We start from the raw sequence: 13,210 nt of genomic DNA, 5'->3' as shown, positions 1-13,210 counted from the left end.
TGTTTCTCTTGAGAATAGAACTATTTGGTAGCATAAAGAGAATACTGTTGCTTCAAGGGCCTTTATGTTTCCAGGGTTAGAGTCTGAGTGTTTTATCTGCTGTATCCCAAACCTCAGCCTGCCTAGAGCTGTGCCTTTGCTATCTTCCCCTTTGCCTGACAGTTGGCCAAAGGCTGCACTGTCTAGTTTGCAAAGCATCCTCAACATTTCCAGAGTTAGTAGCAAAACTCCATGCAGAAAACAGACTTTTAAGAGAATGGTTTAGAGTTTTTTTTTAAATCCCAGCTTGGCTTAAAGGGGTAAAGAAATTTCATAAAATATTAAGAATGAAGATAAATGCAACAGTAGACAGTAAAATGAACTTATCATGGTATCAGTGCCTTCCATTATATATTATGAAATTCTTCGCCTTATATCTTTTTAATATTCGTGAAGTTGTTCAGGACAAGAGTACAGGAAGTTGCCTTAAGACTTGGATTTTATCAGTAACTATTTTGATGTACAGTATCTAATCAAAGCATTTTGGTTAGTTATCCTGCAGGTTTTGTTTAGGGATAAGTATTCAGAGCTCTACCATGTTACTTGTCTTTTCATGAATTCTTAAGAGAATTTGGTACTCTTTATTTAGTCTACCTTCAGTGTCAATGCTGTGAATGAGGAATGCTAACTCCAGGAGTGAGTTAGTCCTCTTGCTGGTTTGAAATCAGCAAACTGTTTACTCAGCCACATAGAATAGGCCCTATCTCAATCATGAGATGGTTACCTACTAGGTGCCCAGCATTGGGAGAGGATACAGAACTAAACACATTGCCTAGAGAGGGGGCCCCATATCCTTTTAAAAGTATCTGGACCTGACTTTTGAGCCTCACTTTAGAAGGAATCTTAATGAGTTTCCCCTCAAACCCTTTGGTTTATAAAGGGTGATTATGTTAAATGGTGTTCTAAAAATCAGAAGGGTAATGGTCCCACCTCTGTCTAGCATCTCCTATCCTAATGTCTGATGATACAATGTTTTTCAATTGTGTTTTTAATCTGTAGTGTTGTGCCAAACTGGATGTGTTCAGAAGCAGACCAACATTAAGTGCCAGCAGCCACTTCTGAACTAAATTCACAGACCCCATTTAGCTATCTAAGTATGGGCTTTATGACAAAAAGAAAAAAAAAAAAAACAGAGCTTTAGGTGAACAATCTGAGGCAAGGAAAAATGCTGCTCCTGCCTTTACAGCTCCTGTTTTATACTACCTCCTTTTAAAGTTATTCTAGTGTTATTATTTTTTTTTTCCTGTACTCAGGGAACATTTTGTTACTTTTGAGCTGCCTCATGGAAGCATGGGCAAATTGACAGGGTATGGTGCTTTTTGGTTCGTAAGTAGAAGTATATAGGGCCTACTTTTCTCAGTATCTAAAATTAAGGAGTACAATGAGTTCTTGTTATTTTTTAAATTTTTTAAATGTCATTAAAAGGCAAACAAATCCTAAAGCTGAAACATCATCCATCATGGTTATAGAAGATGTGTCTAGGACTGTATGAATTTGAGTCATTTTAAAAGCCTAGAAAGATGATCTAAAGTCCTTGAGGAAAGTACTTTGTTTGGTTTTTGATGATAGGCCCATAGTTATTGTAGATCTTTAGGCTGTAACTATTTGCTAATTATTTACCAGTACATTTCTTACTTTTTCACCTTTTCATTTTGTTCCTATACAGATTTTTTTCACAATAATTCTGTTACCAAAGAATTTTCAGTAGAAAGTGAAAATTTGACTATAATTTCCCCCACAGATTGAATTAACTAGAAACATTTATAGGTAATGAAACTTATGCAAGTAGTTACTAACCCAAAATAATAGGGTTTATATTGAATATTATAGTTAAATAGGCTAGTAATTTTAACTACCTTATTGTTACCAGAGCATTTAAAATAAGTTCTTTACCAGTAGAAAGTTCCAAAGAATTTCAAGTGTAATTTTTTTTTTCATTCAGCAAGTAAATCTTCAGCTATACAGTATTAAAGTATTTTTAAATTGTTGAAACTACTTGTTGGAGAGAAAAAAAAAACTTTTCACCAAAGATAAATTTTTTGGTCTCATTGAATAAGATATTTAGTGTACTGCAAAGACTTCTTTTTACTTGGCCAAAGCTAGCTTCTTTGAAGGCTTGAGTATGAAATTGTAACTAAAATGTGAAGGTTCTCACTTATCTCTCATAATGGTGTTACTTCATGGTATTTCACTCCAAAGGGGCTAATATGCAAATGGTAACTATTTTCTTTTCCAAAGACTAATTTGCTGTAAGTACTGATAATATGCATGTCATTTGTATGCCAAATATTCCAAGATACTGCTCATCAGTATTTTCATACCAAAGACCATTAAAATGTATAGATTAGCCTGTAAGTGAAGATGAGCAGATTTGAAAGAAATTTATTTAGAGGCTGATAGGGAATCTAGCTTTAGTAGCAAAATATATCAAAGGGCTAAGTTTACATAATTAAAAGCAATACAATTATATTGGTATTTATCAGTGTTTTTATTCAAGTACTTTTTATCAGCAAATTAAAAAAAAAACCAAAGATATTTATGGTTACTTCCACATATAGGCAAATTTAGTTATACATTAAAACTGTCATTTCTTGTTTTTATGTCAAACAAACATGTCTTTCCAGAACCCGGTCTGTATACAAATGGCATACGTAGGTAGGGACTTTCCATTAAATCTGCTGATTCAGCCACAGGATGTTTTTGCCAAATGATGAGATATTTTCCTAAGCACCTTGAGTGTGAGATGTCAACAGAAATATCAGCAGGCTTTTCCATTGCAGACCTTATGATGGCAGTCCTTGAACTAGCCTATGCAGCCTTTCTCCTTCTTAAAGCATCACCTAGTTAATTCAGAAGGCTTAAGGCAGTCCAGTCCCTTCAAGGTAGGGATGTTCTGGGGCATAACAGGCAAACAAATCACATCACTGTTTTAGTGGAATATACTTTGACAGTTGTGCTCTTTAAAGTTGTCCGTAAATTGAAATATTTTAATTACATCAAGGGAGCCTGGTATTTTAAAGTTTAGTGGAACCTTGGGTGAAACAAAAATCTTTTTATGAAACCTGAAGTTTTATATTTTGATTTGCCCAAATGTAAGAATACAGCTTTATCCACTAAGTGGCTTTAAAAAGTCATCTTTGGCTCGCCAGGGAAATTAGATCCTCAGTGAAGTGTCTTTTATTTGCCTTTGCTTCAAACAAGAGCAGTGCCAGCATTGAGAACAATGACAGTGATTTGCATTAGTTTGTCTTGGTTTTGTTAAGGATTTCTGCCAGAAACTTGTCATGTTGATTACTTAGGATCATTGTTCAAGTCCATATGAAGACACCTTTGGAAACAATTCAGAGTGTCACCAAAAAAAAAAAAAAAGGAATTGAAAGCTTTTTTTTTTTAAATACAAGAATATTCAGATGTGGCTCCACTTCAGCAGTGTCTGTAGTGATTTACATGTACGTTTATATTTCATTGAATGTAAATGTTGAATACTGAATGTAGAAACAGTGTTCCAACTATATTGAAAGAGTCATGATCTTTCTGAGTCTCAACATGTATTTTGTAGACTGTTTCTGACAATTTGCCGTGGGTTTCTGGTCATACTGCTTTGGTTTAATTAATAGTCAAAATAATTTCTGTGGGCTATGAGCACAGAGTAGAGGGTTCTGGAGATCACTATACACAGCCAGTCGTCTGTGAATTTTATTGATGTTTAGAAGAACATATACATAGGATTCTGTGTTTGATTTATGCTCAGGATATAAGATCACAGGCTAATGCAATGTGTATGTTTGCAGGCTTTACTCTTCTCGGGCCTTTGAAGATGTTTAAGATTAACATGACAGTCTTACATTTTTACCTGACAGATACAGTATTTTTTTCTTATTGCTGCTGTAATAAATTACCACAAATCTAGTGGCCTTAAAACAACACATATTATCTTCCAGTTTGCTAGGTCTGCAGTCTGACACAGGTCTCACTGGGACAAAATCAAGGTCTGTGGGTCCCTCCCTGCATCCTCAAAGCCAGCAATGTAGCATCCCTCTGAACCTACTTCCATTATCTTTTTTTCCTGACCCAAGGACATTTTTCCATTTTTTGTTCAGATAGAGTGGGAGGGAGAGAGAGGGAGAGAGAGAAACATCGACATGAAAGGGACACATCGAGTGGCTGCCACCCGCACGACCAACCAGGGCTGGGGACAAACTGCAACCAAGGTACATGCCCTTAGTGGGAACCGAACCCGAGTCTCTCCAGACCACAGGCCAACGCTCCAACCGCTGAGCCAAACCGGCCAGGGCTGCTTCCATTATCATATCTCTTTTCTGACCCTGACTGGAAAAGGTTCCTCAATTTTAAGGACTCACTTGATTAGATTGAGCCCACCTGGATAATCAGAGTGATCTCCTCATTTCAAAATCCTTAATTTCAACACATCTGCAAAGTCTATTTTGCTATGTGTGGTAACATACTCAGATCCAGGGATTTGAGCATGAACTTCTTTAGGTGGCCACTATTTTCCCTCTCACATACACATTATGTCTATAAAATTGTGATCCCCATAAAATGTCTAGAGCATGACAGTGATTAGAAGTCTGAAGTCATGTGCCCCTTGGGCATCTTCAGAATTTTAAAACTATGAAAACCTTGGTTTGTAACCTATCAACTGTATATGTTAAACTTTTTTTCTAAATCATTTGCAAAGATTCAGCTTTAAACTTTTTGAATATATGTTTCATAAAGTAACACTTCAGTTGTGTGAGTTTAACAAAGTTTCCTAAATATTTGGCTCTAACTGTATGGAATTTCGTAAGAAATATTTGAAAACTGTCCTTCTTTTGGTTGAACTTTCTCCTTTTCTGTTTCTAGGGACTTTCTCATAGGGACTCCAAATAGGTGAACAGGACCATGTTTAAGTTCATGCTTCATTTTCTTCTAAAAGCATATTTGTAACAGGCAACCTTTCCCCCTTTTAAATTGGGTTTATTTCTTCAGCTTCACCAGCTACTATTTGGTTTTCAGTTTGGTAACCGCTCAATTTTCCATCAATTTCAGCAAGTGCCTCTACTTACCCTATCAATATGAATAACTCCTAGGAAATTTTATCTTTCTTGTCATTCTTATTTGATTCCAATTTTCCCTTTTCCTAGAATGTTTTAGACTCCACAGCTCTAATTTATTCTAATCCATGTATCATTTCAAGTCCAATCTTTTTGTTTTGAAGGATAGTTTTTAATTCTACCTTAATTTTCAGCATTTCTTCAACAAAAGAGATAAAACTATCTCCATCATGGGGTAATAACCATTTAATATTCTAAGTAAGGGTAAGAAAGCTGGTTGTTTTTCAGCTGCTTCTAACTCTAGTCTCCAGAAAGGGACAATGCTGTTGACTGAGCATATGAGACGTACCAACCACGTGCTTCATCCTTCTAAATTGCTACATTCTGCAAAGCAAATAGTATCCCATTACAGAGATCAGTAAACTGGGGCTTTAAAATGGCTAACTTGCCAAAAATCACAGCTAGTAAGTGGCTTAGTCAAGATACAAACCCAAGGTGGTCCAACTCCCAAGTTTGTAAGATTTCTACTGTGATGCATTTTTTTCAGCTAAGAAATCACATTTAATTATCCAGGCTCATAGTGCCTTCTACTATATCAACACAACCTGTCCACATAGTAATAGCCGACCAACTGAGAGAAGTCTGTCTTTAGTTACATCCACTTATTTACAGGAAGGATTTAGGAGGCTGAGCTGTAACTCACACTTGTCATCTCACTTCCCTCTTTCCTTCTTTTAAACTCTCAGTTATGCCCTGGCCAGTGTTGTTCGGTTGGTTGGGTGTTGTCCTATACATTAAAAGGTTGCTGGTTCAATTCTTGGTCAGGGCACATACCCACGTTGCAGGTCCCATCCCCTGCAGGATGGTTTGCTTGCACATTGATGTTTTTCTCTCTCCTTCTTCCTTCCTCTCTCTCTTAAAATTAATTTTAAAAATCTTTTTAAGAAAAGAAAACCTCCAATTTCTCTTAGCCAAAATTGTGTCTGAGAACTGATGCTGTACCTAGTGTTGCATGAAAAATAAGGTAGGCATGGTTTCTGGAGTCCTTATCTATTCAAGCATTTCCTTATTAGACTATGTGTTCAGAATCTTTTTCAAATTATCTGTAGTCCCTGTATCTAAATAGGAATTTATTAATTGGAAAAAGCCAGGTATATAACCAGTCATCTTTACTTGCTAGATCTGAAGCAATAGTTTTTATATGAATGCAACATAATTAATTATTCACACTAATTTAGGAGGGAGCAAAGTCAAGGGAGCATCTTTCAGAACAAATACAAGGTGAGTCATCGGAGCACCTAAATTCTAGTCCTTGACAATTTTGATACTTGTTTGGTAGGAAAGTTCTTAACCTATTTCTGTTCCTCCTCTATTCATGAAATGAGGATAATTTGTTGTGCAGAATGAAGCAATAGTACTCTGAAAACTTAAAAAGAAAATTCAAGTGTAAATAATTATAATCTGAAAGTCATTTCTATGAGGCCGTGAAACATAACTGGTTTTTTTCTTTACAGGTCAGCCTTTCCAATTACATTTTGCCTCTGCTAAAATTTTAAATGTTTACATTTCCTGTACATGCATCAACAAAACTAACAGAAGAAAGTGGTTGGTAAAAGACATAGGATGGGATTTAAACACTCATCTGTAATGTAGGTAAATCTATAAGAAGAAACAGAAATTTACAGTTCTTTTGAGAGTACTAAATATGAAATCACTTTATACCAAGTTAAATCTTTCTTTTTTTTATCCTCCCTTGAGGACATTTTTTTTTTTTTTTCATTTATTTTCAGATAGAGCGGGGTGGGGGGAAGAAAGGGGGGAAGAGAGAGAGAAACATCGACGTGAGAGAGACACATCAACTGGTTGTTGCCACCCACAGGACCCCAACCCAGATGGGGACAAACTGCAACCAAAGTACGTGCCCTTAGTGGGAACCAAATCCAGGACTCTCTGGTCTGCGGGCTGACGCTATAACCGCTGAACCAAACTAGCCAGGGCAGATCTTTCATTTTTTAAATATATTGGCTTTTAAAGACTTAAGGAGTCAATTATCTGAAAAGGAAGGGGTAGATGAGTGAGGAAAAGTGCATTTTTAGGATTCTTTACAACAGATCTACTTTTTCAAGATAATGGAGCATTTTAACATTTCCTTAAACTATTTGGAATAAATTTTATACGGGGAAACACCTATTGGCTCTTATTCTAGTTTACTCATCCACCTTCCAGGGTTTTGGAGGGGAATTTTATGATTATCATCTTTTTTAAAAGAAGGGAAATATTTTTCCTTTTTCTTGCATCATCCAGTATCTCTCTTAATTCACGAGATTCTGAACACCTTTGCAGATTTACTCATTTATATCTTGTAATGGTATTAGACACAGTCCTACCTTATAAACTTTATCTTTAAAATTTTGTTACAGACGTTTATTTTTCTATGGAACTGTCTTTAAAAACAACAACCACATTTTTTAAATTTACCTAAAACAAAACTTCTTCCTATTATTACATTCTGTATCTCTATTTTGTTTGCAAATGAAAATGGTTACTGATGGTTAGCAACTTGAGCCTGTTATAAGAATTTGAAAAACCTGAATACACACACATTGCCTTAGCCTGTCAGTAGAGTAGAGGACATATAATAAGTTTGTCTGTTTGTTGGTGTTGTTGGACAAAATTTCATGTCTGTGTATGTGTGATTTTTAAAAAAATATTTTTCAAAGATGTGAATTAAATGCAAGTGTGGGAGTCAGTTATATTATTTCATATTATGGGTGTTCTGGATCCTTTCACTCTATATACAATATTCTTGCAAGGGCAGCATTTGCAGACTTGCTAATGGACTCTAGAGCTGAGCTATTTTAATTTTATACTTGACTCAGGGGATCAGCTCTGTGAACTCCATTGCAGGAAGAAAGCTCATGTTTGCCTTGATTTTGAATGTACCTTTTTAAATGTTTTCTTAAAACGTATTTTGTTTAATAATAATGGGTTTGTTTTCTTTTAATAGCATCATAGTAAATATTGCCTAGTATTTTTCCCCCTCCCCAGGGTAGTATATATACTATCCTACAGGTCATGCCAAAAATGAATAAAAATTTAAATGCCAAAATGTTTATGAAACTGCTGTCTAAATACTGATTGATTGCACAGTTTAAATAAAAATTTCCTTAGTTAAAAAAGAAAAAATCAGTGTTTTCTTGTATTCTTTAGTTTTCTTCTGGAGAATGGAGAATGAAAACTTTCAATGTATAAAATGATGACTTTCATATCCTAGGATGAGATGATTTATAGGGTCCACTCCAAGCAGTAGGAATAGAGCCTATTTGAGGTAAGAATTACTTTCATCTGGCATTTACTAAATAGCAGCAAGAAAATAACAATTTTCCTATTTTATTAGAAGGTTGCTTACCTCAGGAACTAAACAGTAGATAGCATAAAAGCTATGGATTTATCTATAGACACAGTTCTAACACAGGTAAGAATTTTTAAAATATGTTTTTATAGATTTTTTTTTTTTTTAGAGGGAGGAAGGGAGAGAGAGATAGAAACACTGATGTGAAAGAGAAACATCAATTGGCTGCCTCCTGCATACTCCCCACAGGGGATCGAGCCTGAAACCCAGGCCTGTGCCCTGACGGGTAATCAAACTAGGATCTCTCAGTCCATGGGACGACTCTCACTCCACTGAGCCACACTGGCCAGGCAGAATTTTTGTTTTTAATATTATTATTAAAAAATGGTTAAGAAAATACTGAAAAGCCTCTCACTAAAAAATAAAAATAATAGCTAAAATATGACCCAATCAAGTTTTGAAAATAATTGAATTCTTTTTTTTTCATCCTCCCCTGAGGACATTTTTCCATTTTTTGTACAGATAGAGTGGGAGGGAGAGAGAGGAAGAGAGAGAGAAACATCGACATGAAAGGGACACATCGAGTGGCTGCCACCAGCACAACCAACCAGGGCCGGGGACAAACTGCATCCGAGGCACGTGCCCTTAGTGGGAACCGAACCCAGGTCTCTCCGGACTGCAGGCCAACGCTCTAACCACTGAGCAAAACCAGCCAGGGCTCTTTTTTTTTTTTAACATTTTTTTTATCCTTACCTGAGGACATTTTTCCATTTTTTATTCAGATAGAGTGGGAGGGAGAGAGAGGAAGAGAGAGAGAGAGAGAAACATCGACATGAAAGGGACACATCGAGTGGCTGCCACCCAGGGCCAGGGACAAACTGCAACTGAGGTATGCGCCCTTAGTGGGAACCGAACCCAGGTCTCTCTGGACCGCAGGCCGACGCTCTAACTGCTGAGCCAAACCAGCCAGGGCAATAATTGAATTCTTAATTTAAAAAAACAAACAAAAACAATTGTGGGAATGAAGGGGGAACTGAAATATTGAATAGAAACTTCTCAAAATGACATTGTGCTGACAGTGGAGAATATAAAAGAAAGAATTGAAACATAAAAAAATAAGAATCTATATATTTTTAAAACAAGTATACTAGAAAAATAAGTGAATAAAATTTCCAGAAATAAAAATATGTAATTGTCAGTGAATTTTTGAAAAATCTGTTAAATCACATATCAGGTACACTAAAAGAAAATTCTAAAATGAGAGGTAGGTATAAGAAAATTATTCAGGCCCTGGATGGTTTGGTTCAATGGTTAGAGTGTCAGCGGTCCACAAAGACCCGGGTTTGGTTCCCGCTAAGGGCATGTACCTTAGCTGTAGTTTGTCCCCGGCCCTGGTTGGTTGTGTGGGTGGCGGCCACTCGATGTGTTCCTTTCACGTCGATGTTTCTCTCTTTCCCTTCCTCTCTCTCCCTCCCGCTCTATTTGTATAAAAAAATGGAAAAATGTCCTCAGGTGAGGATAAAAAAAAAAAGTTAAAAAAAGAAAATTATTCAGGATAATTTAGCACATAGAGATAATCAAATAGAAAAATATAAATAAAACAGGTAAACAAAGAAGATTCAAAGTACATCTGACAGCCATTCTAAAATGAAAGATGAAAGAGAATGAAAGATAAGCAATATTCCAAGAGAAAACTAAGTAATTTATGAAATCTTCAGATTCAGGAAGCATGGACCTCAGTCAAGAAATACACAAATAAATTCATACCAAGACATCTCAGTGAAACTGCAGAACATCACAGATAAAGAGAAAAAATTAAAGGCAGAGGAAAAAAGGATGATATAGATTGCACTAAGAAGATTTCTCAGTGACAATAAAAGAAGCAAGAAGATGGCCCTGGCCAGTTTGGCTCAGCGGTTAGAGCATCAGCCTGCGGTCCCGAGAGACCCGGGTTCAGTTCCCGCTAAGGGCACGTACCTCGGTTGCAGTTTGTCCCCAGCCCTGGTTGGGTTGTGTGGGTGGCAGCCACTCGATGTGTCCCTTTCACGTCGATGTTTCTCTCTCTCTCTCTCTCTCTCTCTCTCCCTCCCTCCCTCCCTCCCACTCTATCTGAACAAAATATCAAAAAATGTCCTCGGGCGAGGATAAAAAAAAAAAAAAAAAAAAAGAAGCAAGAAGATGGTGCAATAACTTCTTCAAAACATCACAAAAGAAAATAACTACAATATAGAGTTCTATACCCAGATGAACTATCATTTAAATGTTAGGGTGAAATAAACATAATTCTAGATAAAGACTGAAATAATTTACCATTCATAACACCCTTGCTAAATGAACAATAAAGGATGTACTTTAGGAACAAAGAAATAGGATCCACAAGGAAGATAGAAGCAAGAAGCAATGATGAGCAAAAAGTAGAAATCAAAGACAATGAGATACTACTCTATATCCACTAGGATGGCTATAATAAAAAAGACAATAACAAATGTTGTCAAGGATGTGGAGAAATTAAAACTCTTATACATTACAGCTGAAATGTAAAATGGTGCAGCCATTGTAGAAAACTGATTAGCAGTTCCTCAGAAAGTTAAACAGAATTACCAGTTGACCCAGCATCTCACTTCTAGGTATATCCAAGAGAAATGAAAACACATGTGTACACAAAAATTTGTATAGACATATCCATAGCAGCATATTCATAACAGCCAAAAAGTGGAAACAACCCAAATGCCTGCCAACTGATGAATGGATAAGTGAAATGTGGTATATCAACTCAATAAAAAGGAATGAAGTACTGATATAGGCTACAAAAAGGGTGAATTTTGAAAACATGCTAAGGGAAAGAACCCAGTTAAAAAACATACATATTGTTTGATTTCACTTATATAAAATGTGTAGCATTGGCAAATATACAGAGACAATAGAGTAGTTAGTGGTTGCATAGGACTGGAAGGTTGCAGCACATGGAAAATGACTGCTACTGGGTTTGGAGGGGTTTTGGTGGGGGAAGGGAGGCTGATGAAAATGTTCTAAAATTGATTGTGATGATAGTTGCACAATTCTGTGACTATACCAAAAATCACTGAATCATACACTTAAAATGGGTATATTGTATGGTATATGATCATATCTCGATTAAGCTGTTTTTTTAAAAAGCCATGATAAACAACATGGGTAAATCCAAATCAGCATTGAAAATACTATTAACTAATTTTATATAAAAACAAGGTAAAACTAAAACACTAGACAACAATGAACCATATGACTGGAAGAAAAATGAGCAAAGTCAAATTCTACCATTCTTTTATTAAATAAATTTATATTAAAAATTAAAGAGTGCATGTTAAAACAATAGAAATAGAATATAAACTTCTAAGTTTCCTAACTTAAGTGGAAAAGGAAATGAAAAATACATGATCAATTTAGTAGAAGGCAGAGAAGGAGACGGAATAAAATTCAAAAATAATCCTGAGCCCTGGCTGGTGTGGCTCAGATGGCTGGGCATCATCCTGTGCACTAAAAGGTTGCCAGTTTGATTCCCAGTCAGGGCACTTGCCTAAGATTCAGGCTCAATCCCCAGTAGGGGGTGAGCAGGAGGCAGTGGCTCAATGTTTTGCTCTCAAATCGATGTTTCTCTCCCTCTCCCTTTCTCTCTCTCTAAAAATCAAAATTTTTTTAAAATTATAAGGTAACACCCTGGCTGGTTTGGCTTATTGGTTAGAGTGTTGGCCCTTGGGCAGAAGGGTCTTGGGTTTGATTCGATTCCCAATCAAGGGCATGTACTTGGGTCACAGGTTCGATCCCCGGCCCTGGTTGGGGTCGTGTGGGAGGCAACCAATGGATGTGTCTCTCTCACATCAATGTTTCTCTCTCTCCCTCCCTTCCTCCATTCCACTCTTTAAAAAAAAAAAATCAATGGAAAATATCCTCACATGAGGGCTAACAACAACAACAAAATTGGAAGGTACCAATTTTTAAAAAACATAATGACCCCAGAATTTGCAACGTTGAGTGGTACGAGAGCAACCCACAAAACTCAGTTGCATTCCTATACACTTGCAATGAACAATCTGAAAAGGAAATTAAGAAAGCAGTAGCATTTGCAATAGCATCTAAAATAAAATACCTAAGTACAAATTAAACCAAAGAGGTGAAAGACATACTGGAGACTACAAAACATTGCTAAAAGAAATTATACATCTAAATAAATGGAAGCATATCCCATATTCATGGAGTTGAGGTATAAATATTACCCAAAGTAATCTTCAAATTCAATGCAATCCCTATAAAAGTTCCAACAGCCTTTTTTTTTTTTTTTTTTTTTACAGAAATGGAAAAGACAGTCCTCAAATTAATGTGGAATTGCAAGGGGCCTCAAATGGCCAATCTTGAAAATCATAGGACTTAAACATTCCAGGTTCAAAACTTACTACAAAGCTACAGTAAGCAAAATAGTGTGGTAATGGCCTAAGAGCCAATGGCATGTAGACCAATGGAAGAGAATTGAGAGTCCAGGAATAAATTCATATATCCATGGCCAATTGATTTGTGACAAGGTGTAAAGTCCATTCAATGAGGGAAGGAACACTCTCTTCAATAAACATTGCTGAGGCAACTGGATTTCCACATGCAGATGAATGGAGTTAGGCTCCTACCTCAAACCACATACAAAAATTAGCTCAAAATGGGTCAGTAACCTAAATATAAAAGCTAAAATCACAACTCTTAGAAGAAAACATGGGTATAAATCTTCATGACCTTAGAT

The sequence above is a fragment of the Molossus molossus genome, unplaced genomic scaffold, assembly GCF_014108415.1.
Source record: "Molossus molossus isolate mMolMol1 unplaced genomic scaffold, mMolMol1.p scaffold_m16_p_1, whole genome shotgun sequence".
Lineage (NCBI taxonomy): Eukaryota > Metazoa > Chordata > Mammalia > Chiroptera > Molossidae > Molossus > Molossus molossus.
The sequence above is the reverse complement of the archived record's forward strand: the minus strand, read 5'-3'. Positions refer to the sequence as shown.